The 22,580-nt window shown below is 36.5% G+C and overlaps 1 pseudogene; it reads left to right on the forward strand.

The window, feature by feature from the left end:
* Nucleotides 1-348: 348 nt before the first annotated feature.
* On the forward strand, nt 349-869 carry LOC101328503 (uncharacterized protein C1orf53 pseudogene; annotated as a pseudogene).
* The last annotated feature ends 21,711 nt before the right edge of the window (nt 870-22,580 follow it).

Genomic DNA, 22,580 nt, shown 5'->3' on the forward strand with positions numbered 1-22,580 from the left:
AACGGATAAGTGAACTGGGAGATAAAATAGTGGAAATAACTACTGCAGAGCAGAATAAAGAAAAAAGAATGAAAAGAACTGAGGACAGTCTGAGACACCTCTGGGACAACATTAAACACACCAACATTCGAATTATAGGGGTTCCAGAAGAAGAAGAGAAAAAGAAAGGAACTGAGAAAATATTTGAAGAGATTATAGTTGAAAACTTCCTTAATATGGGAAAGGAAATAGTTAATCAAGTCCAGGAAGCACAGAGAGTCCCATACAGGATAAATCCTAGGAGAAACATGCCAAGACACATATTAATCAAACTGTCAAAACTGGCCCCGCCTCCCACAGGCGGCAGCCATGGCGGCCTGGCAGGTCCCGGGGTCCGCGGGCGCTACGCTCGGGAGGCAGCCGTCCCCTGCCCCACCGCCAGAACTGCCTCGGGTCAGAGAAGTGTTCCGACAGCGCCTCAGCTTCACCTTCTTCTCCTCTTCGCAGGGAGACTGAGGCGGCTCTGGGCCCGACTCACAGGGCGGACCAGAGGGAGCAGCAAGGCGTCTGGCGAGCAAAGAGTTAACAGCGGCAGAGCGGAGGGTCTCGGAGCTTCACGCAGCCGCCTCCGCGGCTGGCCGGCTGAACTTCGTGGACCCAGCTACCGGCTACATGGTGCTCACCCGGCTGGCCCACTTGCAGAGAGGCAGATGCTGCGGGTCTACCTGCAGACACTGTCCATATGGTCAAGTCAATGTTAAAGATCCATCCAAAAAGAAGCAACTCAATTCACATTTTTATGTTTGAGAAGAATTTCATTTCTGTTCTCCATCTAATTGAGACTTATTAAAAAAATAAATAAAACCTTAATCCAAAAAAAAAAAAAAAAACCTCAAAACACAAATACAAAGAAACCAGATTAAAAGCAGCAAGGAAAAACAACAAATAACACACAAGGGAATCCGCATAAGGTTAACAGCTGATCTTTCAGCAGAAACTCTGCAAGCCAGAAGGGACTGGCAGGACATATTTAAAGTGATGAAGGAGAAAAACCTACAACCAAGATTACTCTACCCAGAAAGGATCTCATTCAGATTTTTTTTTTTTTTTCCGTACGCCGGCCTCTCACTGCTGTGGCCTCTCCTGCTGCGGGGCATAGGCTCCGGATGCACAGGCTCAGTGGCCATGGCTCACGGGCCCAGCTGCGCCACGGCATGTGGGATCTTCCCGGACCAGGGCACAAACCCGTATCCCCTGCATCGGCAGGCGGACTCTCAACCACTGCGCCACCAGGGAAGCCCTCATTCAGATTTCATGGAGAAATTAAAACCTTTACAGACAAGCAAAAGCTGAGAGAGTTCAGCACCACCAAACCAGCTTTACAACAAATGCTAAAGGACCTTCTCTAGTCAAGAAACACAAGAGGAGGAAAAGACCTACAATAACAAACCCAAAACAATTAAGAAAATGGGAATAGGAACATACATATTGATAAATACCTTAAATGTAAATGGATTAAATGCTCCCACCAAAAGACACAGACTGGCTGAATGGATACAAAAACAAGACCCATATATATGCTGTCTACAAGAGACGAACTTCAGACCTAGAGACACATACAGACTGAAAGTAAGGGGACGGAAAATGATATTCCATGCAAATGGAAACCAAAAGAAAGCTGGAGTAGCAATTCTTATATCAGACAAAATAGACTTTAAAATAAAGACTATTAGAAGAGACAAAGAAGAACACTACATAATGATCAAGGGATCAATCCAAGAAGAAGATAAAACAATTGTAAATATTTTTGCACCCAACATAGGAGCACCTCAATACATAAGGCAAATACTAACAGCCATAAAAGGGAAAATTGACAGTAACACATTCATAGTAGGGGACTTTAACATCCCACTTTCACCAATGGACAGATCATCCAAAATGAAACTAAATAAGGAAACACAAGCTTTAAATGATACATTAAACAAGATGGACTTAATTGATATTTATAGGACATTCCACCCCAAAACAACAGAATACACATTTTTCTCAAGTGCACATGGAACATTCTCTAGGATAGATCATATCTTGTGTCACAAATGAAGCCTTGGTAAGTTTAAGAAAATTGAAATTGTATCAAGTATCTTTTCCAACCACAACGCTATGAGACTAGATATCAATTACAGGAGAAGATCTTTAAAAAATACAAACACATGGAAGCTAAACAATACACTACTTAATAACCAAGTGATGGCTGAAGAAATCAAAGAGGAAATCAAAAATTACCTAGAAACAAATGACAATGGAGACACGATGACCAAAAACCTATGGGATGCAGCAAAAGCAGTTCTAAGAGGGAAGTTTATAACAATACAATCCTACCTTAAGAAAAAGGAAACATCTCGAATAAACAACCAAACCTTGCACCTAAAGGAATTAGAGAAACAAGAACAAAAAACCCCCAAAGTCAGCAGAACGAAAGAAATCATAAAGATCAGATCAGAAATAAATGAAAAAGAAATGAAGGAAATGATAACAAAGGTCAATAAAACTAAAATCTGGTTCTTTGAGAAGATAAACAAAATTGATAAACCATTAGCCAGACTCATCACGAAATATAGGGAGAAGACTCAAATCAATATAATTAGAAATGAAAAAGGAGAAGTAACAACTGACAATGCAGAAATACAAAAGATCATGAGAGATTACTACAAGTAACTCTATGCCAAAAAAATGGACAACCTGGAAGAAACGGACAAATTCTTAGAAATGCATAACCTTCTGAGACTGAACCAGGAAGAAATAGAAAATATGAACAGACCAATCACAAGCACTGAAATTGAAACTGTGATTAAAATTCTTCCAACAAACAAAAGCCCAGGACCAGATGGCTTCTCAGGCGAATTCTATCAAACATTTAGAGAAGAGCTAACACCTATCCTTCTCAAATTCTTTGAAAATATAGCAGAGAGGAACACTCCCAAACTTATTCTATGAGGCCACCATCACCCTGATACCAAAACCAGACAAGGATGCCACAAAGAAAGAAAGCTACAGGCCAATATCACTGATGAACATAGATGCAAAAATCCTCAACAAAATGCTAGCAAACAGAATCCAACAGCACATTAAAAGGATCATACACCATGATCAAGTGGGGTTTTTCCAGGAATGCAAGGATTCTTCAATATATGCAAATCAAACAATGTGATACACCATATTAACAAACTGAAGGACAGAAACCACACGATCATCTCAATAGATGCAGAGAAAGCTTTTGACAAAATTCAACACCCATTTATGATTAAAACTGTGCAGAAAGTAGGCACAGAGGGAACTTTCTTCAACATAATAAAGGCCATATATGACAAACCCATAGCCAACATCATCCTCAATGGTGAAAAACTGAAAGCATTTCCACTAAGATCAGGAAAAAGACAAGGTTGCCCACTCTCACCACTATTATTCAACATAGTTTTGGAAGTTTTAGCCACAGCAATCAGAGAAGAAAAGGAAATAAAAGGAATCCAAATCAGAAAAGAAGAAGTAAAGATGTCACTGTTTGCAGATGATATGATACTATACACAGAGAATCCTAAAGATGCTACCAGAAAACTACTAGAGCTAATCAATGAATTTGGTAAAGTAGCAGGACACAAAATTAATGCACAGAAATCTCTGGCATTCCTATACACTAATGATGAAAAATCTGAAAGTGAAATGAAGAAAACACTCCCATTTACCATTGCAACAAAAAGAATAAAATATCTAGGAATAAACCTACCTAAGGAGACAAAAGACCTGTATGCAGAAAATAAGAAGACACTGCTGAAAGAAATTAAAGATGATACAAATAGATGGAGAGATATACCATGTTCTTGGATTGGAAGAATCAACATTGTGAAAATGACTCTATTACCCAAAGCAATCTACAGATTCAATGCAATCCCTATCAAATTACCACTGGCATTTTTCACAGAACTAGAACAAAAAATTTCACAATTTGTATGGAAACACAAAAGATCCCATATAGCCAAATCAATCTTGAGAATGAAAAACGGAGCTGGAGGAATCAGTCTCCCTGACTTCAAACTATACTACAAAGCTACAGTAATCAAGACAGTATGGTACTGGCACAAAAACAGATAGATAGATCAATGGAACAGGATAGAAAGCCCAGAGATAATCCCATGCACATATGGTCACCTTATCTTTGATAAAGGAGGCAGGAATGTACAGTGGAGGAAGGACAGCTTCTTCCATAAATGGTCCTGGGAAAACTGGACAGGTACATGTAAAAGTACGAGATTAGATCACTCCCTAACACCATACACAAAAATAAGCTCAAAATGGATTAAAGACCTAAATGTAAGGCCAGAAACTATCAAACTCTTAGAGGAAAACATAGGCAGAACACTCTGTGACATAAATCACAGCAAGATCCTTTTTGACACACTTCCCAGAGAAATGGAAATAAAAACAAAAATAAACAAATGGGACCTAATGAAACTTAAAAGCTTTTGCACAGCAAAGGAAACCATAAACAAGACCAAAAGACAACTCTCAGAATGGGAGAAAATATTTGCAAATGAAGCAACTGACAAAAGATTAATCTCCCAAATTTATAAGCAGCTCATGAAGCTCAATAACAAAAAAACAAACAACCCAATCCAAAAATGGGCAGGAGACCTAAATAGACATTTCTCCAAAGAAGATATACAGATTGTCAACAAACACATGAAAGAATGCTCAACATCATTAATCATTAGAGAAATGCAAATCAAAACTACAATGAGATATCATCTCACACCAGTCAGAATGGTCATCATTAAAAAATCTAGAAACAATAAATGCTGAAGAGGGTGTGGAGAAAAGGGAACACTCTTGCACTGCTGGTGGGAATGTGAATTGGTACAGCCACTATGGAGAACAGTATGGAGGTTCCTTTAAAAACTACAAATAGAACTACCATATGACCCAGCAATCCCACTACTGGGCATATACCCTAAGAAAACCATAATTCAAAAAGAGTCATGTACCAAAATGTTCATTGCAGCTCTATTTACCATAGCCAGGAGATGGAAACAACCTAAGTGTCCATCATTGGATGAATGGATAAAGAAGATGTGGCACATATATACAATGGAATATTACTCAGCCATAAAAAGAAACGAAATTGAGTTATTTGTAGTGAGGTGGATGGACCTAGAGTCTGTCATACAGAGTGAAGTAAGTCAGAAAGAGAAAGACAAATACCGTATGCTAACACATATATATGAAATCTAAGAAAAGAAAAATGTCATGAAGTACCTAGGGGTAAGATGGGAATAAAGACACAGACCTACTAGAGAATGGACTTGAGGATATGGGGAGGGGGAAGCGTAAGCTGTGACAAAGTGAGAGAGTGGCAGGGACATATATACACTACGTAAAATAGATAGCTAGTGGGAAGCAGCCGCACAGCACAGGGAGATCAGCTTGGTGCTTTGTGACCACCTGGATGGGTGGGATAGGGAGGGTGGGAGGGCGGGAGACGCAAGAGGGAGGTGATATGGGAACGTATGTATTAGTATAACTGATTCACTTTTTTATAAAGCAGAAACTAACACACCATTGTAAAGCAATTATACTCCAGTAAAGATGTAAAAAACAAACAAACAAAAAAAGAAAGACAGTCATTCCACAGAACCCTGAAAAAGCATAAGGTTCAGAAACACAAGTATCATGGAAGATGCAATGAGGAGACAAGCTGGAAATGAAGGTAACATTAGTCAAAACTCTATGAATCAGAGTAGTTAGGTCTCTTCCTTCCTCCGATACAGCTGGGCAAGGTTTCCACCCCACAGTGGAGGAAGAACAAAGACTGCTCAGGAGGAATGGATCTAGGAGGGGCATGCGTATGGTGGAAACTGAAGGTGGGAAAATGTCACTCAACAGTGGGAATCCCAGCTCCCTTACTGGTCTAGTTCCCCTAATGTTAGAAGCCTAAACAGACAAAAGACTAGAATATTCTTTTCTGGATAACCTGCAGAGCTTCTGAGAAAAAAAAACAATAAATTCTTCCACAAAATGAGCAGGGAAGATGTCTACCTCGGCGAACAGACGTGCTACCATCTGATCACCTTGGAGTGAATCCTAAGAGTTGATAAATGAACTTCATCCCTAAGCCTCCAACATATATCATCATCATTATCATCATCGAACTTATAATAAATCTCTTTGCTCTTTCATTTGTAAATATGAGTGGACATCCAAGATCACCAGATATTTGAATGAAGCCTCCAGCATGAAAGAGAGGGACTCAAAACAAATGAGAAAAGGAATCTCTAAGGACACAGACAAATAAGACTTTATATTGTAAAAAACAAATAAACAAACAAACAAAAAAAACAGGAAGTAAACTAGTAAAAAAGCAAAAAGGAAAATTTTGGAGTCCTAAAAACATAAAGTTTATAGATTGAAAGGGCCACCAATTACCCAACAAAATGAATGAATAAAAGGAAATCATCATCAGAGCTCAAAACTCTAGAGATAAAGAGGAGTTCCTAAGAGGTTACAGAGGTTATTTACAAACAGGTCATACACAGGAAGTCAAATGACATTTTATTTCTTAAAAGTAACATTGATGCTAAAAGATAATGCTTCCAAAATTCTGAGTTAAAACAAAATTCCATACCTAGCTAATATATCAATCAGTCATGAACATAATATAACGACATTTTCTGACATGCAAGGATTCAAAGCTTTACCCTCTAAATAACTCTTTAATATGTAATGAAGACATATCTTGAGAAAAAGAGGCAGTATATTAAAATGATTAAGGCACAGATCCTGGAATCAGAATCCTGGGTTTGAATATTGACTCTTCCACTTTCTAGCTGTATGCCATTAAGAAAACTAACTGCTACTTACCTCAATTTCCTCATCTGTAAAATGGAGATAATAATAATACCTAACTCATGAGCATTCAGTGAGTCCTTGCATGTAAAGAGTGCCTGGCAAAAAATAAATGCTACATAGTAACATTATTATCTTTATAATATCATGGAAGATATGGACTTAGTACACAGAATATAGGAAGTTTATCTATATATCTATCATCTACATATAATATATATTTATATATATATATTATATATATTTATATATATATATATATATTTTACACAGGTTCAGAAATGGTAAGTCCAGATAACAGCTGCACATCAAATCTACAGAGTAATCCATACTAGGGCATGAGATTGGAGGGCTCAGGAATGAGGTGTCCAGGTAAAACTGGACCTGATGCACTGTTTGGAACTGTGAGCATTTAGAAAAAATATTATAAGCAAGTGACAAATCTTTGTATTTGGAACACAATAGCCATAAGCATAAAGAAAACAAAAACTTTAAAAAATGCAACCTTTAACTTTAGTAAAACAAAAAAAACTTTATGAAATATAATCATATCATTACTTGGCTTAGTAGTAAAAAATAGTTACCTAGTCATAGGAATGTAAATAGCAGCTAATCGATTTAACCAAAAATGGTAATGTAATTATAATGAGAGAAAAAGGGGTGGAGCTGGGAGTCAGTAGGAGTCAGTGAGTAAGTAGTCCTCAAGTATACTATACCAAAAAAGTCAAAAGATGTTGACTAAAACTGACAAATCAGTAAGTATCAATATAAGGTTATTATTTAGAGATAAGAAGGTAAATATCATAAAGTGTAGCTTAAAAGAAGTTAAGAGTGGTTTTTCTCTAAAAAAAGTGACAGGGTGGGGACAGGAGACTTCCACTTTTCAGTATAAGCTTTTGTACTATACAATTTTTAGCTATTACTTTGTTTACAAAATTATCATAAAACGATAAAGTAAAAATTGAAAACAATAAATGAAGGGAATAATGGCATATAAAAATGCATACATTCATTCAAACATTATTGAACCCCTACCACAGGCCAGACATTTTAGATCCTGAGTGTGTTAAAATGCATAAAATGATCCTAGGCTTAAGAAGCTCACACACTAGCAAGGAGATTCAACAGAAAATCCGTAACAGGAGACCATTTGATAAATGTGATGATAGGAAATGAATAAAGTATTCCAGAGAATAGGTGACAAGTCCATTTGCTCTTCCCAGGCAGGTGAATTTTTTAAAACAATGTTTTGAATATATAATACACACACCTTACAAAAGTTGAAATATCTAAAATGACATAAATGGTAAAATTTAAATCTCCCTCTCATCCCTGGTCTCCAACAAATTTTCACCTCCCAAGGGCTAATGATTGTTACCAATTACTGTGTATTTTTCCAAAGATAACTATGCATTCTGAGCATATATATAAATATATATTCATACATAAGCATTAAAAATATTCTTGAACACAAATGGCTGCACATAATATAGATTTCTTCACGGTAGTTTTCATTTAAAATACTGTGAAGATCATTCCACATTGGACATATAGAGCTGTCTTAGTATTTTTTTAATGCTTGCAGAGTATTTCATTGTAACATAAACTATTTAAACAGACCCCTCCTGATAGATATTTAAGTCATTTCCAATGTTTTACTACTGCAAACAATGCTGAAACATCTTAGTATCAATACATATATCACTTTGCAAATGTACAAGCATATCAGTAGGATACATTCCTAGAAGTGGACTTCCTAGGTAAAAGCAAATCTCAAAGTGAGTTCATACTGAGAGTGACAGTTAACCTAATGTCAGATTTTAATTGGATAACTTAAGTGAACACCTGCAACAAACCTACATGGACTTCAATAAAATGAGTTTGATCTTGAATCTAGTTGAATCAATAAGGTAGGAACATTTCGTAAAGCACATCTTTGAAGATAAATGAAACCCATCTCTATTTCACTAACCAAGGTTTTGATATTGAGATTGACCTTCAACTTGCCCACGGGATTTAATCTCTCAGTTATAACCCAGGTTAAATACCAATATGATTATGTGTCAGACCTAAACATGGTCTTTCCTATTACTACATATAGAAATATTTGTCAGCAAAACCAAAATGAGGTAGGGCACTTCCCTTTCACATTGCTTTACTTCTTGTTGCCCTCTCTATATAGCTGTGTTTGAATGATTATCCCATCTCCTTCACTATTCACGTGACAACCAAGACTCCAAGCCCCCGGGCTAATCTCAGAACAATGTCACAAAATTAAAACCTGGATCTACTTCTCACTTAAAATGTAAGTTGCTAAATATAATGAGCTCACAACTGAAAGTTTCAAATCAAATGATATACTTAAGCAGGCCCCTGCATAAAGGATGCCTCATCTGGTTACAAAAGATTTACTGTTGAAGCAGTTTGTTTCTTACTTTTTCAAACTCAATGCTTCTGCCATTCTGTACAGTTTAGGAACAGGCAGTTAATTCTGTAAGCACCACTGACTGCATCCAAGCTGCCCTGACTGGTTTCTGAACCATTTGGTAAGTAGAGTGCGGTCTAAGAATTGAATAAAGCATTTATTCTCTTCATTGTCTAATTAAATACCATTTTTCTTATGACCTAAGATTTCCTTGCCTACAAAACTGAGTAAGAGATTTAAGATCATGAAGAAGCGTATAAACTATGTTAAATTGTACATGATAGAATTGGAAATGGCTATATTATTGAGTTTTCACCCAAGTGGATTTCTTTAAAGTCCTCAAATAATTAAAGCAGATTCTTAAAAAGAAAATAATTAAACAATCTAGACCATAATTGCTATATAGTAAAATAACATGAATCTCATTCCAAGATAGGCAGGACGTGTCACTCTCTTTCTGAGAGATGACATTGCAATGGCCTAAAGCTCTGCCTTTTAAGAAGCAGTGAAGGTTTGGAGGTTATAATTTTGTCAGAAAAGCACCGCATTATTAGAGAGTTGATGATCTTTAGCTTGGTACCAATTTCTCAATACTCAGGAGATTCATTAGCTGACCAAAGAAGGAAAAACTGTTCATTGCAGATACTAATGTATTCATAAGTTACATCTCTATTATTAAGAGATAATTGGTTTATTAAGTGTAAAGAACAGAATAATTTTTTTGTTTTCCTTTAAGAACACATGTGTTTAGAAAAAGCTCATGATTGACCCAAATATCAGCATCAAGATTGTGGATAATCCAAAAAAATAAATGAAACTATAAGCCTCTTCTATCTCCTTAACGATTTGTATGATATTTTATGCCAAAAATTTATTTTTAAATGTTTTACTTTCTAAAGCATTTTCTATTGTCTAAAAAAATCTGCACATGAAGGAAAATATTCCGGATGGCTGGAGAAAATCTGCCTGGTATTAAAAATTAGCATCTAAAGTAGCCATAAAGTGGAAAATGCATTGGCGGGTAATTGAAGATTAACAATATTGCAACAGAATAAAAGAGGAACTTTGACATCTTGGGTCTTTAATGAATCAATTTAGAGACACTGGGGTTTCTACAGCACAAAACAAAGTAATGACTTACTCCCTCATACAAAGCACAATAAATGTGTGATAGTAAATTTATCATCCTTTCTTGGTGTCAGTTGTGAGCAATACAATGACGGAACTGGTAGTAGATCCATTCCATATCCAGTTTTCCTTAGTAGGGAGAAAGGCACATAATGAAAGAGTCCACAGAAGTAAACTTGTCAACTACTACTGTACAATAATTTGGATGTCACCTTCAGTGGAAACTTGGAGCAAAAGGTCCCTTCTTCTTTGTTAATTTCAAACAAATCTGCAAAGTTTTACAAGTACATGAGTATGAGTATCCTCCACTATCATGGGAATTCTGTACATCAGGATGACATTGTCTCTTGTGTGTGGACCTCTCTAAGTATCTCTTTGGCCAATAAGGCATAACACTCAAGAGATTTCTGGGAAGATCATATTCTTAATTGCTACAGCTTGACAGATGGAATTAATGACATTTTCCCATGTGGTTATATGGGTGTGTAATGATTCATAACACACAAATATATCCACAAAAGATCATGCCATTTCTGCAACCCTCTGAAACTTTCTCTTTATCCCTCTTTGCCTCCTGGTTAATCTGCTGAGAGTAAAATATACTGTTTTGTGGGCTCATTCTCTGCCAAGAATTATGTAAGCCTAATACATTATCTCATTTTAATCCTCCCCACTTTGGGAGAGCATGCAGAAAAGAGTTAACCAGGCATCTTGAGTTTTATTCTTTGAAAGGCCTACCTACAAATTTCACACTTGTCTGGTATCTAGGAACTTAGATTTCAGGAGGGTTCCCACCATTTCCAGAATTGATAAGAGTAGCTCCCTGTGCCTAAATTGTTTGTATAAACAATACGGTTTATGTTGAACACCTGCTTTCCTTCTGGGTGTCTAGAGCTTGATACATGCCAGGCAGAGGACACTTACATGATCAGCCTCTAATCAAAACCCTAGGTACTGAGTCTCTTATATACTGCCCTGATTGGCAACATCTCACACGTGCTGTCATGACTTGCTGAGAGAATTGAGCGTGTCCTGTGTGACTCCAGTAGGAGAGGACTATTGGAAGCTTGTGCCTGGTTTTCCTAGACTTTGCTCTATGTGCCTTTTCCTGTTATGATTTTTAGTTTGTATCCTTTCACTGTAGTAAATCGTAGCTGTGAGTATCACCATATCCTGTGTCCTGTGATTCTTCCTAGTGAGGCATTGAACCTGGGGTTAGTCTCAGGGAACCTGACACAGAGAATAAGTATTATTATTATCCACATTATACAGAGGAGAAAACTAAAGTACGGAAACATTAAGGAAATCTCAAAGTTCTCATCAAGGCTTTTAGTAAAGGTCAAAAATTATTCTGCAGGACGTAACAATGCATAATACCTCAATCTTCCACTGATTCTGACATGGATACAAAATATAGTTTCTATAGATTTTCCTATTTAACCAGTATTCAGTGACAATGTTCTTTTCATTTCCTGCTACAAAAATTTAATTAATTCATTAAACATATGCATATGTATACAAATGTACTACTAGACACTAGACCAGGAATCAGCAAACTACAAACCACAAGACAAATTTATCCTGCCACCTGTTTTTGTGCATCCTGCATCCTAAGAATGGCTTTGTATTTTTAAATAGTTTAAAAAGACAAAATAATAATATTTTGTGATATTAAAATTTTGAGAAATTCAAATTTGGGTGTCCATATATGATGTTTTAATACAACACATCCATGCCCATTTGATTACATATTTTTTGTGGCTGCTTTTGTGCTACATGGCAGAGTTGAGTAGTTGCATCGGAGATCATATGGCCCTCAAAGCCCTTTACAGAAGAAGTTTGAGATCCCTCCTCTAGACCCATCATGTTCAAGGCCTCCCTCTCCTAACCAAACTTATGCCGCTTGTACTGTTCTCATCTCCCACATATCACTTTTCTATACCTGTCATCCTGAGAAAACTCCCTTTTCTAAAAGCCAGAGCCCATGTTTTATATTTCTGGTCCTGTGAACTTGGAGAAAAATCACTTTTTTTCTCTGGGATTCAATTTCCTCATCTGAAAAATGGGAATAATGTTATTATCCTTACAGTAAAATTATGAAAATTAAATGAAATAGTATAGATTAAAAAATCATTTAGTTCAAAGTAAGAACTCAAGAAATGGTACTTGTTACTGGTATTAGTTGGAGTTTCTATAATAGACAATAATCCTTTTATCTCTTAGTACAGTACAGTGCTTGTTATAGCTGATTAATAAAAAATCAACAACATACTTCATTAGCATGACATTATAGAAAGTAACAAGGATGCACTGGGTAGTAGAGAGAATTTGGGCCAGTTATCTACTCTGAGTTTCGGCATCCTTGTTGCTAAATAAACCTGTGGCATTACCCGATTCTTTCTGAAGCACACTTCAAAGAATCAGGTACATCTTTTCTCAGATCTTTGGCCTGAAATAGTACTCAGGATCATGATGTCTCTTCCATGATCCCTAAGATCCAGCCTCCTTGTACCACAGCAACTTCCAAATTCTGGATTTCTCAGCATTGCCGCTTGCTCAAAAAAAACTCATGTAGGTATTAGAAGTCATTTTGAAGAGGCTGTCCTATATCTCAGTGCAGTTTCCTAATTATCCACTACAGACTATCCCTTGCTTTTATCAGATTGTAACAGACCTAATTTATAAAGACTCCAGTGAAAAGAGTCTCATTAAAAGCCTTCATCTCTTTAGCAGTCTCTCTTTTCTCCCCCAAATGATCTAGGACAAAATGGCCCAATACAACCAGCTGGGAAAATTACAAAGTCACTTGAGAACCTTCTGAAGGGAGCTTGCAAGGAGTGGGGTCTCTAAGGACTGGTGACAGACATGCACTGGCTAGAAGTGGGGTTGGGTGTAGTTGCAGGATTAACAGCACTTTAAGAAATGTCTGGCAAAATATAGCACTGGGTCACTACTACTCCACTTTCCCTTACAGAAAAGTTTTAAGAATCCCTGGCCACTGCACTTTGGATTGATGATAGCTGTGATTCAGAGACATTTTATTTTGACCCTTGTGCTTCATGCAAAACAGGTACAATAAAACAATTCTCAATAACAGCATCATTCAATCAATATTTATCAAGTCTGCTATGTGCAAAACATTGCAACCATGGAGGCTGAATCAGTTAGGTATTCCCATAATAATACTGCATAACAAATGACTTCAAAATTTCAGTGGCACACAACAATAAGCCTTTACTTCTTCACAAATTTCAAGTGGCTGAGAAGGCTTGACTTCAGACAGCAATGGCTTGTGTTGTTCTACTCCACATATCTCTTGGCTTCCTCTTGGGGCTGGCAGGCTACCCAGAGAAAGCTACTACCACAACAATGGCAGAAATGAAAGAGGGAGACCTCTTTAAGACTCAGAACTGGCATACTGTAACTTCTGCCCCTATTCTCGGCAAGTCATATGGCCAATTCTGAAATCAAGAGGTAGAGAAATATCCTCTGCTCATAATGAGGCTATGCCAAGTAGATACAGGAGGGATGAAGGTATTTCAACATTTCAAGCTGCTACAGAGTCATAAGATAAAACAGTCTCCAGGATCCTGGGGAGCATCTAGTCCAACCCTGAAATTTCAAAGACAAGAACTCTGAACATAAGAAAAGTTCAATTACAGCTAGCCCAAGGAAACAATTTTTTTGTACCATGGTGAATCATACATACCACGATCTGCCCTCTAAAGGAATAAGAGCTTAGAAAGATTGATTGAAATCACCCATCATAAACAATACTTGGCTCTTAGGCCTTGTTGGCAGGTTAGGTAGCTGAGACAAACCCAGAAGGCAACTGGGGGAAGTTTAAATAGAAAACAAGGAAAGAAAGCCGAGACAGAGGCAGTATCCTGGTGTCCAACTGGATAGCAGGATGGATCATAGGAACTATGATTCAAGGCATAACTTAAGTCCTTTGGAGGATTATGGGGAAAGATAAAAGCTCAAGTCCTATAGACACTTTAGCAGAGAGTATTTGAGGGGAGAGAACTTCCTCCCTCACTTCTGATGTTTCTGGCCTATCTCCACATACTTCTGCAGTCCTCCCCATGAAGGGTGCAGGAAGGACTATCACATTTAGCTTGCCCGTCTCTCAGTAGACACCCTGCCCTACTAGAGAATGTGTTATGTTTCCCTCTCTGCCAGGTGGTGGCAGTTAGAGTCCCTGAGGTTAAGCCAGTTTAATTCTGGGATTTTGTATTAAGAAGCTCATTTGTACCTCATATAAAAAGTTGGAGTAAGACCACCAATTGGATTGAGAAGCTAATCCAAAGCCACTCTTACATTAAAAATTTAGTACACAAGAAAATGAAGCTAAATTAATACTAAGTAACTAAGCCATTGCTCAGAGTCAGCCTTTTATGAAGTGCCTGGAGCTGGGGACCCTATAAAGGGAAACCTGAGAGGTCCCAGTTCTGAAGATCAAGGAATGCAGTGATATGGGATTCCCCAGACTTATTGCTACTCCAGTATGAAGTCTTACTTGGCAGTTCTTCTCACCATGTGATATTTTACATTCACCTTATCATTGTTCACTAGGCATAGGTGAAAAGATGGCTCCAGCTGAAACTCTCATTCTCCTAGAGCTCTTATTCACTGCTCTATCTCATCTCCAAATATGTTGCTTTGTGTCAAACAACTAATGATTCCTTGATTGTGCCATATTACTTGACAATGTGATGCTTTTTGCATGTATTAACCCTTCTGCCTGGAATTGCCTTGAACTTCCTTTCCTGATAAGAAAACTAATCCTTTGAGACTCAATTTCAGCATTACCTCTATGGTAAATCTTCCCTGTCTACTCCCCTCACTACTTATACATTCCACAGAAGGTAAGCATATCTCTACTTTGGTTTTGTTCATACTGTATTATTATTGTTTTAAATATTTGTGCTTTCTCCAGGAAACTATGAACTACTTAAGGATAGAGACTATCTTATTTTTTGTGGGCACAGAACCTAGCAGTGTCTAGTAAATTCTATAAGGTAAATAGTCATTGAATGAGTATAAGGAGGGAGGACATACTGATTTCTTATGACTAATCCTCAAAACCAGTAGCTTCTCCATTTCAGGAGAAGGAAGTCTTTTCCATTTTGGTTTTGCTTTCTTTGAAGTTTCTAATGAAGATATTTCCTATTTTAGTTTGCAGAGGTCTATTTTTCTCTCTGTCATCCAGTATGAAAGGCAAGTGGAAATGGGAGATAAAGCCAAATGGGTCAAAATCCAAGTAGACTTTGGATAGAAACATGGACCCAGAGCACAAGTGGGAGTGTAGGAAAATAACCAGGAGCCAAGATAAATGTCCTCACCTGAATTGGAATATGAGGGACCTAGTAGTGGCTGGGTGGTTTGGCTGGCCTAGAAAAGGCAAGGATTCAGGGAAGATAATTTGCTGAAATGCTGCAGTAGTTAGAAATGGTAATCCCTCAAAAGTCTGAGGGTAATGTTATGTCATAATTCTAGTTATTACTTTAAAATGTATATCTCAGAAATAACTAAATTTCCTTGTCAATTGCATTATTATGAACTTCCATCAAATCTTTAACCGTGGTCATTTTTAAGTCTTTTGTCATTTACAGACAGTTCTGGGTGTACTCTGATGTTTTGCAAAAATGTTCCTATAAGAGGGTTTCATCTTCAAGGAATTCATGGAAAAGACTCTGACAAGTACAGGTTTCTGGTAACTGACTATACTGCTGAACTGAATGAATGAGCATTTTCAGAACTCTAATGGAAAACTGATGAATTCATAAAAGTCCTAACAAAAGATCAAGATGAAAACAAAATTAATTACATGGGACTGAGTGAACTGATGAGGATGATTATAATTTTTGTGACTTTCTGTTTGAATTTTTTAAAAAAAGTAAAAAAACTTCATTCCAATATGCATCAGGTGCAGACAAATACTGGTTGATTCCACTTATATGAGGTACCTAGAATAGTCAAATTTATAGAGTCAAAAAGTACAGTGGTAGATGCCAAGGGGCGGGGAGGTGGTGGGGTAGGGAAGAGGAATGGGGAGTTAGTGTTTAAAAGGGACAGAGTTTCAGTTTGAGAAGGTGAAAAATTCAGGTGATGGATGATGGTGAGAGTTGCACAACAATGTGAATGTACCTAGTGCCACTGAACTGTACAGTTAAATATGGTTAAATAGTATGTTTTATGTTATGTGACTTTTACCACAATTAAAAAATTAAAAAAAAAAAGAAGTGGCCAAAGCAGGCAGCTTTTATACTTTTTAGACAAAGAAACAATAAATTTGAGAGGAACTGACAGGACAAAGAAATTGAGGTTTTGGTGCTTAATTAGGTGATTTATTAGTAAAGAATTTAAGCAAAGTTTGGGCTTGGGTAATAAATTAGTGAAGAATCAACAAGGTTTGCTTGTAACAAGGATGTCTTTCTACCTCCTAGTACAGGGAGGGCAGCTTTCACATGGGAGAAATATATGCCACTGAGGCATATTTTGGGGGCACCTGCCCTGGGCCCTAACAGTAAAGTCTATCAACTACTTAGCACAGCGTCTAGTACATAATAGGGGCTCAATACATGTTAGTTTTTATTACTAAAAAAAAAAAAAAAAAAAGACCACACCATTGAGAAATTATCTTAGGATGACTTGCATATATCATGGCTAAAGACAATATTTAATAATCATGACAAACTGATTATTATTATATCCCCTTTCCATGTGGCCATGTCATTTATTGGTAGTTATTTATTTTGAGTGAGATCACTGGCTATTATTAAGGCCATTTGTACCACCAGTCAATGATGTTTTGTTCTGGTTTTTGGCAGGTGCACAAAGCCTTATATTTGCATTTTATACTCAACATCTGGACTAAGTATTTCCTCACGCTAATCCAGACTTGTGCTTAGGGACTGACACAGATAGATAATAAGCATCTATAACTAATAATAATTCATGAATTTCCAAAAAATAGTTCTGCTCTGAATATCATCCAATGTTTGGTCCATTACCAGAACATAATCACACACAGTTAATATCTAGATTAAGAAATCTGAGTTCAAATAACTATAATATTTTACTTATCTAGAAGTCACTACTCCTATGAACTTAATTATCTAAAATACCATCAATAACACTTTCAATTATATACTCTGAAAGTACATAAAATAAAAGAACATTTCAGTGATAAAATAAATATAAAATTTATATACTAAAGCTGATGAACTTTATTTATTTAAATGTCCCTCCCTACTTTATTTAATTAAATGTCCCTCCCTACTTCTATTCTAAACACAACTGTAATCAAATTAGCTAAATCCCTCTTCAGCTAAGAGAAAATAAACAGCAAAGTAGAAAGAGGTATAACTAGGTAGGGAAAGTTTCTTGAAAATAGGCATAATGAAAAGGCAGCAAGAGAGATCAAACTACAAGAATAAGATTCCTCAAAAAATTAAACATAGAACTAACCATATAAATTAGCAATTCCACTTCTGTGAATAGACTCAAAAGAAGTAAAAGCAGGGACATGAACAGATATTTGTGGAACAATATTCATAGCAAATTATTTACAATAGCCAAAGGTGGAAGCAACACAGGTATCCATCAACAAATGAATGGATAAAAAAATGTGATATATACATCCAAAGCAATACGATTCAGCCTTTAAAAGGAAAGAAATTCTGACATGTACTACAACACGGATGAACCTTAAAAACATCATGCTAACTGAAATAAGCTATTCAAAAGAGGAAAAATATTATATGAGTCCACCTATATGAAATACCTAGAGTGGTCAAATTCATAGAGACAGTAAGATGAATGGTGGTTTCCAGGGAATGAGAGGAGGGAGGAAGGGAGAGTTAGTGTTTAATGGGTTTCACTAGAGGAAGATAGAAAAGTTCTGGAGATGAATGGTGGTGATAGTTTTCAAAACAATGTGAATATACTTAATGCAACAGACTATATACTTAAAAATGGTTAAAATGGTAAATTTTATGTTGTGTGTATTTTACCACATTAAAAAACACTAACAATAAAACACAAGAACTTAGAAACATAGATATCTGGTCCAGCAAGTATACGTACAAACAGCTGTGAACATATCAATGCTTTTCCAAATATCTCTTCATGATATATAGTTTAATAATTCATGATACTAATAATTATAATCCTGTATAATAAAATGGTTAAATTATATTGGTCCTTAGTACTCTGAAAAAGGAGAGAGAGAGAGAGAGAGAGAGGGAGGGAGCGAGAGAGAAAATATGGTCCTTAAAAAATTATGCAAAATACTTGAAATTAATCATGGTATTATCCTTATTTTTTATTTTTTGTAACATCTTTATTGGAGTATAATTGCTTTACAATTGTGTGTTAGTTTCTGCTTTATAACAAAGTGAATCATCTATACATATACACATATCTCCTCCCTCTTGCATCTCCCTCCCCCCCTCTGTATCCCACCCCTCTAGGTGGTCACAAAGCACAGACGTGATCTCCCTGTGCTATATGGCTGCTTCCCACTAGCTCTCTATTTTACATTTGGTGGTATATATAAGTCTGTGCCACTCTCTCACTTCGTCCCACCTTACCCTTCCCCCTTCCCGTGTCCTTAAGTCCATACTCTACGTCGTGCCTTTATTCCTGTTCTGCCCCTAGGTTCTTCATAACCATTTTTTATTTTTTATAGATTCCATATGTATGTGTTAGCATACAGTATTTGTTTTCCTCTTTCTGACTTACTTCACTCTGTATGACAAACTCTAGGTCCATCCACCTCACTACAAATAACTCAATTTTGTTTCTTTTTATGGCTGAATAAAATTCCATTGTATATATGTGTCACATCACCTTTATCCATTCATCTGTCGATGGATACTTAGGTTGCTTCCATGACCTGGCTATTGTAAATAGAGCTGCAATGAACATTGTGGTACATGACTCTTTTTGAATTATGGTTTCTCAGGGTATATGCCCAGTAGTGGGATTGCTGGGTCATATGGTAGTTCTATTTGTAGTTTTTTAAGGAACCTCCATACTGTTCTCCATAGTGGCTGTATCAATTTACATTCCCACCAACAGTGTAAGAGGGCTCCCTTTTCTCCACACCCTCTCCAGTATCTATTGTTTGTAGATATTTTGATGATGGACATTCAGACTGGTGTGAGGTGATACCTCATTGTAGTTTTGATTTGCATTTCACTAATGATTAATGATGTTGAGCATTCTTTCATGTGTTTGTTGGCAATCTGTATACCTTCTTTGGAGAAATGTCTATTTAGGTTTTCTGCTCATTTTTGGATTGGGTTGTCTGTTTTTTTTATACTGAGCTACATGAGCTGCTTGTGTATTTTGGAGATTAATCCTTTGTCAGTTGCTTCATTTGCAAATATTTTCTCCCATTCTGAGAGTTGTCTTTTGCTCTTGTTTATGGTTTCCTTTGCTGTACAAAAGCTTTGAAGTTTCATTAGGTCCCATTTGTTTATTTTTGTTTTTGTTTCCATTTCGGTAGGAGATGGGTCAAAAAGGATCTTGCTGTAATTTATGTCATAAAGTATTCTCCCTATAATTTCCTCTAAGAGTTTTATAGTTTCTGGCCTTGCATTTAGGCCTTTAATCGACTTAGAGTTTATTTTTGTGTATGCTGTTAGGGAGTGTTCTAATTTCATTCTTTTACATGCAGCTGTGCAGTTTTCCCAGAACCAATTATTGAAGAGGCAGTCTTTTCTCCATTGTATATTCTTGCCTCATTTATCAAAAATAAGGTGACCATATGTGCGTGGGTTTATCTCTGGGCTTTCTATACTGTTAAATTGATTTATATTTCTGTTTTTGTGCCAGTACCATACTGTCTTGATTACTATAGCTTTGTAGTATAGTCTGAAGTCAGGGAGCTTGATTCTTGCAGCTCTGTTTTACTTTCTCAAGATTGCTTTGGTTATTCAGAGTCTTTTGTGTTTCCATACAAATTGTGAAATTTTTTGTTCTAGTTGTGTGAAAAATTCCAATGGTAGTTTGATAGGGATTGCATTGAACCTGTAGATTGCTTTGGGTAGTATAGTCATTTTCACAATGTTGATTCTTCCAATCTAAGAACATGGTATATCTCTCCATCTGTTTGTATCGTCTTTAATTTCTTTCATTGATGTCTTATAGTTTTCTGCATACAGGCCTTTTGTCTCCTTAGGTAGGTTGATTCCTAGGTATTTTATTCTTTTCCTTACAATGGTAATTGGGAGTGTTTCTTTAATTTGTCCTTCAGATTTTTCATCATTAGTGTATAGGAATGCCAGAGATTTCTGTGCATTATTTTTTTATTGTGCTACTTTACCAAATTCATTGATTAGCTGTAGTAGTTTTCTGGTAGCATCTCTAGGTTTCTCTATGTATAGTATCATGTCATCAGCAAACAGTGACAGCTTTACTTCTTCTTTTCTGATTTGGATTCTCTTTGTTTCTTTTTGTTCTCTGATTGCTGTGGCTAAAACTTCCAAAACTATGTTGAATAAGAGTGGTGAGAGTGGGCAACTTGTCTTGTTCCTGATCTTACTGGAAATGCTTTCAATTTTTCACCACTGAGGACGATGTTGGCTGTGGGGTTGTCATATCTGGCCTTTATTTTGTTGAGGTAAGTTACCTCTATGCCTACTTTCTGCAGGGTTTTTGTCATAAATCCGTGTAGAATTTTGTCAAAAGCTTTTTCTGCATCTATTGAGATGATCATATGGTTTTTATCCTTCAATTTGTTAATATGGTGTATCACATTGATTAACTTGCATATATTGAAGAATCCTTGCATTCCTGGAATAAACCTCACTTGATCATGGTGTATGATCCTTTTAATGTGCTGTTGGATTCTGTTTGCTAGCATTTTGTTGAGGATTTTTGCACCTATGTTCATCAGTGTCATTGGCCTGTAGTTTCCTTTCTTTGTGACATCTTTGTCTGCTTTTGGTATCAGGGTGATGATGGTCTCGTAGAATGAGTTTGGGAGTGTTCCTCCCTCTGCTATATTTTGCAAGAGTTTGAAAAGGATACATGTTAGCTCTGCTCTAAATGTCTGATAGAATTCGCCTGTGAAGGCATCTTGTTCTGAGCTTTTGTTTGTTGGAAGATTTTTAATCACAGTTTCAATTTCAGTGCTTGTGATTGGTCTGTTTATGTTTTCTGTTTCCTCCTGGTTCTGCCTTGGAAGGTTGTGTTTTTCTAAGAATTTGACTATTTCTTTCAGGTTGTCCATTTTATTGGAATAGAGTTGCTTGTAGTAATCTCTCATGATCCTTTGTATTTCTGTAGTGTCAGTTGTTACTTCTCCTTTTTTATTTCTAATTTTATTGATTTGAGTTTTCTCCCTTTTTTTCTTGATGAGTCTGGCTAATGGTTTATCAATTTTGTTTATCTTCTCAAAGAACCAGTATTTAGTTTAATTGATCTTTGCTATCATTTCCTTCATTTCTTTTTCATTTATTTCTGATCTGATCTTTATGATTTCTTTCCTTCTGTCAACTGTTTTTTGTTCTTCTCTCTCTAATTGCTTTAGGTGTAAGGTTACGTTGTTTATTTGGTATGTTTCTTGTTTCTTGAGGTAGGATTGTATTACTCTAAACTTCCCTCTTAGAACTGCTTTTGCTGCACCCTATGGGGTTTGGGCCATCGTGTTCTCATTGTCATTTGTTTCTTGGTATTTTTTGATTTCCTCTTTTATTTCATCAGTCATCTCTTGGTTATTAAGTAGTGTATTGTTTAGCCTCCATGTGTTTGTATTTTTTATAGATATTTTCCCTGTAATTGATATCTAGTCTCATAGCGTTGTGGTTGGAAAAGCTACTTGATACGGTATCAATTTTCTTAAGTTTACCAAGGCTTGATTTGTGACCCAAGATAAGATCTATCCTGGAGAATGTTCCATGAGCACTTGAGAAGAAAGTGTATTCCATTGTTTTTGGATGGAATGTGCTATAAATATCAATTAAATTCATCTTTTTTAATGTGTCATTTAAAGCTTGTGTTTCCTTATTTATTTTCATTTTGGATGATCTGTCCATTGGTGAAAATGGGGTGTTAAAGTCCCCTACTCTGATTGTGTTACTGTTGATTTCCAATTTTATGGCTGTTAGCATTTGCCTTATGTACTGAGGTGCTTCTAGGT

This window comes from Tursiops truncatus, chromosome 3 (assembly GCF_011762595.2).
Source record: "Tursiops truncatus isolate mTurTru1 chromosome 3, mTurTru1.mat.Y, whole genome shotgun sequence".
NCBI lineage: Eukaryota > Metazoa > Chordata > Mammalia > Artiodactyla > Delphinidae > Tursiops > Tursiops truncatus.